The 5,241-nt window shown below is 44.6% G+C and overlaps 1 long non-coding RNA gene across 5 annotated transcripts; it reads right to left on the bottom strand.

Moving 5' to 3' along the window:
* On the bottom strand, positions 1–3,097 carry LOC110431216. Of its 5 annotated transcripts, none has more exons than XR_002448600.1 (4): positions 2,896–3,097; positions 866–973; positions 378–498; positions 1–279 (listed from the first exon to the last, which is right to left on the bottom strand). It is a non-coding gene; the product is annotated as an uncharacterized LOC110431216 (long non-coding RNA). The 5 variants fall into 5 exon arrangements; XR_002448599.1 differs by having other exon boundaries at positions 810–973; XR_002448596.1 differs by lacking the exon at positions 2,896–3,097 and adding an exon at positions 2,620–2,889 and having other exon boundaries at positions 866–994.

Raw genomic sequence — 5,241 nt, forward strand, 5'->3', positions numbered from 1 at the left:
ACACTAAATCTGACCACATCATAGCATATAAGTCATAGTCATCATCCAAATATACAAAGAGTAGAAGTAAACTATCTATTCCTATCACATTTGTTAGAGGAATAGTTTGTGTAGTTTAGGAAACACATCCTTTACAATTAAAATTCAGATTTCCACTACTCTAGCTAGATCCATCCTACTAGTACGATGAACCAACAAAAGTAGCTGGAAAATAACTTACACCAAAAGATGACTCCTACACTCTTTCACAATCGACTTTTGTGCTTGCTGACTGATATCCTATAGAATTGACAAAAATAATATTTAGAACGGGAACATGGGACTGATTTAGATCACTTAATGGAAAATGCTTCTCACAGCATAAAGCAAACGCTTACCTTGGTCAGCTGTAGTGTGTGACAAAAATAAATCAAATGCCAACTTGAGGCTGAGGTCATAGAGCAGCACAGAGGCATTCAAGTTCGATCTCAAAGCATATATAAGAGCCTCAAAGATGCACTGGAATACATGAATACATGATGTAAAGAGTGAAGCAGCACTGGAATATAAAAGGCCACATGGCAATGAGCAAAGCAAACAACTATGAAAATGAATAGATATCATACACTGCATAATTCATTTATGAGATCTAGATTTATCAAAGGTGAATCAATCTATGCTGAAACTTCAGCCTATCTTTCTTGACAAGTCACAACTAGCAAGTTATCACAAGTCACAACTAGTAAATATCACAAGTCACATCTAGCAAGTAGCATCTAAAATCTGAATATATAGATCAAATAACTAGCAGGTTACAACTACTGACATACCATCTGGATCTGCTGCCTAAAGGCACAATCCACAAAGGAGGACAAAGCTGATCTACCTGGATCTGCACCAAAGCGATGGAGCCATGGAGGAGGCAGAACAGTCTGCTGCCGCCGCCTGGATCTATTAGATCAAGGGGAGGGAGATGGCAGCAACTGTATAGTCCCTGCATAGTTAGGCATCAGCTTAAGGATGAAAACAAAAACGAAAATCCCCAACGGAATTGCATCGTTTTCTATATTTTATCCGATCGTTTTCAGTTTTCTCGGAATAATTCGAATCCGGTACGAAATTCAGACAAATAATTCGAAAACGGGGCGGAATTCGGAATGAGCTTATTTCAACCGATTTCTACATTTCTACATTTTATTCGAAATCCTCCGTATTCGAAATTCGGTAGTATCCGAATTTAGCCCAATAATCCCTAATCCCACTCCCATACTTCTTTGTTTGCAGCTAAGGCCCAGCCCAATAACACAACCCTAACCTAACTCCCTCCACTCCCCACCCCAACCCCGCACCCGAGCCTGGCGGCGCCCCTATCCCTTTCGTGGACCACGGTTCCGCTTCCGCGCCTGCGCGCTGCGACAGTGCGACTCGCAAGTCGCGACTTCGCGGCTGGAGGCTGGAGGAAGCCGCCGAGGAAGGAGACTGTCGCGTCGAGTGCCAGGAAGGAGACGGCCACCGACGGCCACCGACGAAGGAATCTGCCGCGGCGAGTTGTAAACGTCAGGTCTCAGGTGCGTCATCACCCTCCCTACTGTCTCCTCTCCTGATCGTCTTCTCCGACTCCGGCGATCGAGATTCCCATCTTCCAACTCCAAATCATCGATCCCATGGGCCTTGGATCGAATCTGCATGCCAATGCTGTGTGCTTTGACCTTCCTGTTTGTTTACCCAGGCACACGGTCACCAGCGCTGACGCCAGCGAGGCGTTGCAGGCCGCGGCAGTGCCAGTACGGCCAGTGCCTCCAGCCCGCCACACCGCCAGACGCAGTACCCAGTCCCCACAGCGCATCGCCTCCTTCTTCAGACGAACACCGCCAGGCGCTCCTTCCTTGGCTATTTGGGATCTTTTTGCTTGATTAAGGATATGCTTGATTACTTGGCTATTTGAGAGTTTTTTCTGATTTAGGAAAGGAAACACTGTTAGGAAAGAATTACGCAGACATAGGACCACATGTACTGTTAGGAAAGAATTATGCTAAAATTTTATTTCTAGAGTGTCAGACTAAATCATTTTCTTACATAAATACAGTCTGGTTAAATCATTGATTGAAAATTCAGTTGTAGTTGCAATAATTTAAGCATCGCGTCCATTCAGGAATGAAGTTGCCCAGCCATTAACTACTAGAAAGTGATCTCATGGATGATGCCGATGATCACTAGATGTTCATGTCCTATGATCCTATGTCTATTAATTAACTGCTTATTCTAAACTTGTATGAGCGTGTCGGCGACTATATGTTTGTGAACTGTTCTGATACTTAAGACCCTAGGCCATGCACTCGTTATTTGTTAACTATCATGTGATCATGCACTTCTTAGTTTGGTCATGCATATTTTTTAAGTTATGGACTGTGGGTCGGTATTTCGTATTGAATTTTCGTATACCGACCGTGTTCGATATAATTCCAATCGAATTGGTTCGTTTTCGAAACACCGAAAGTTCGTTTTCGAAACTTCGAAAGTTCGTTTTCGATTTCGTTTCCGGCTATATCGTTTCCACTTTCATGTTCGTATTCAAATATAAATATAGAAAACAATAGAGGAGATTTTCGACCGTTTTCGACCGAATTCATCCTTTCAGCTAGCGTGCTGTTATTGTCAGGTTGCTAAGTAGGATTCCGAAGAGTTGTGCAATATGCAATGAGATTTCACAAGGAGCATTAATGAGTTAAAAAAGTAATGCTTCTTTTACTGCCTAATAAGATGCTAAGATCTACTCATAGCATTCAATTGGCTAGTTCTTGAAATATAGATCAGCGAAGTGCAGACTACAACCAACAAAGAATGACAATTATTAGCTATGTTAACCCTTACCATATGAAGAAAAAAACGTACTGATAAACTAGAAAAGAAACATACCTTGTTCTAGGCCTCAGGTCGAGGACGACTGTGCCTATGCTGGTTTGGTGAGCGGCTTGCCTAGGAGGCATTTCATCAAACAGCTATTGGGTGATGACAATGTTTTCCCTCCCCCAATGAACACGTAGCTTAGTTGTAGAATCAAATTTGCCTAATTATTCACAAGGGAGGAGTGGAAGGCCACGCAGATCTAGTAGCAGTACCTGAGAAAAAAATAGAAGACATTGATTTGGTACCTTGCTAATCGCCTCTATGCCATGGACTTGCGCAGAGAACAGACGACGCCATTAGAGAGGGGTAGTGGGAGGAAGGGGATGGAAGCTTGCCTTGCCGATGCTGGGGTTGTTGTGGTAGCGGCATCTCCTGAGGACGCCAGGGGTCGTGCAAGATGCTAGGGGCTACGGGGCTTGAGATCTACCTTCCCCGCCAACTCCTCCGATAGCAGCCACTGGATCTCGCCGTGGCAGTGGACGTGGTGATGGTGGTGCTCATGGTCTGCGCCGCCGGAGCAGCTGTTGTCGTGGCCTTGGTGTTCGTGCGGTTTGCTATGGCCATCGTGGTCGTGGAAGAAGGCAGAGGAGCCAACCACCAGGCGGCGGGACCGGGGCCCCGGGAGCAGGCCCAAGCTCCGGATCTAGTGGAGGGGGCGCCGTGTCGAAGCTCGCCGGACTCCTCCGCCCGAACGCCTGGACCATGGTGAGGTGGATCTGGACGTCTATAGAGGGAAAGGGATGGGAGACAGCTGCATTTGAGAAGAGGATAGAAGTTTTCAGGGTTGCGGCGAGGAGCAGGGAACGGGGGCGAGCGTGGCGCTAGGTGAGGGGAGGCGAGCCGCGCTGCGGCACGGGTGGGGAGGGTGGCACACGGCGGCGAGCACGGGAAGGCGGCTGGCGGCTGGCGGCGGCGAGCGGGGAGGGTGGCTCGCGGCGGCGGGTGCGAGCAGGGATGTGAGGGGCGGCAGCGGATAAGGCAGGGCAGGTGCGGGCTAAGGTGGGCTGGTTTGGCTTTTTAGGTTAGTGGGCTTTGCCGAGCTTTTTCTAATAAAAAAGATTCTTTGGCGAAGGCTTCAGATTTAATCGTCGGCAAAGATCCTTTTGCTTTGTTGAAGGTCCCGTCGGGCTTTAGGCAAAGATTTTTTATTTTTTTTCAGTCTATTTTTTTGTTGCTATAATACATGGTTTTGAACTCAATTTTAAAATTTGGTCCAATTTTGATATTTTTTATATATTTTGTTAATTTAATTTGTTTCTTTGAATTTTTCCGAATATTTCAAATTTGAACTGTATGTGCATGAAATAATGCAGTGTAGTGTTTCGAAAAATATTATTTATAGAATTTGGTGTATGTTGAGTTCCTAACCACGAACTCACATCAAATTTCACGCATCTTCTTCGCGTAACATGACGAGCAACATGCCAAAAAAGTGTTTTAAAAATATATAAAACCTATACGAAGTCCGAAACTCAAAAACTCGTCGAGGTGTCATTTTATCGCATGTGTAGACCGTGGTAAAAAATTTAGAATGTTTTGAGCAAGTTGTGACATCGGATGCCTAAAACCCAAACCTCTCCATCATTTGTGATCACATGCGGAGATGTGTGGGTTTTAGGCATCCGACATCACAACTTACTCGAAACCTTCTCAATTTTTTACCACGATCTAGATATATGATGACATGACACCTCTTCGTGATTTTCGAATTTCGTATGAATTTTATATAATTTTAAAACACTTTCCCCGCAAGTCGCTCGTCATATTACGCGAAGAAGATGCACGAAAATTGATGTGAGTTCCTGGATAGGGACTCAACTTACACCAAATACCATGAATAACATTTTTTTAAAACACTACACTACATTATTTCATGCACCTGCAGTTCAAATTTGAAATATTTGAAAAAAACATCAAAGAAAAGAATTAAATTAAGAAAATATATAAAAAGTCAAAATTGGACCAAATTTTAAATTTGGGTTCAAAAGAATGTATTATAGCACCACAAAAAAATTGGGTTCAAAAAATAAAAAAATAAAAAGAAATCTTTGCCGAGGGCCCAGTCTAGCCCTCGGCAAAAGGGGTGTTTGCCGAGGGCTAGACCTGTGGCCCTCGGCAAAGGGCCTTTCTTGAGGGCCTCACCTCGGGCCCTCGACAAAAACTATTTATAAAAAAACATTTTTTGGGTCTAAACACTTGATAAAAAAACTTTGTCAAGGGCCTAACGGCTGGCCCTCGGCAAAGCCTAACGGATCTCGGCTGCTGTGACCCAGCGGGCCAAATTTGCCGAGGGAGTCTTTGTCGAGGCCTGTCTTTGCTGAGAGCTCCTAATGTTAGCCTCACTGCATCCACTTA

This window comes from Sorghum bicolor, chromosome 10 (assembly GCF_000003195.3).
Source record: "Sorghum bicolor cultivar BTx623 chromosome 10, Sorghum_bicolor_NCBIv3, whole genome shotgun sequence".
NCBI classification, from domain to species: domain Eukaryota; kingdom Viridiplantae; phylum Streptophyta; class Magnoliopsida; order Poales; family Poaceae; genus Sorghum; species Sorghum bicolor.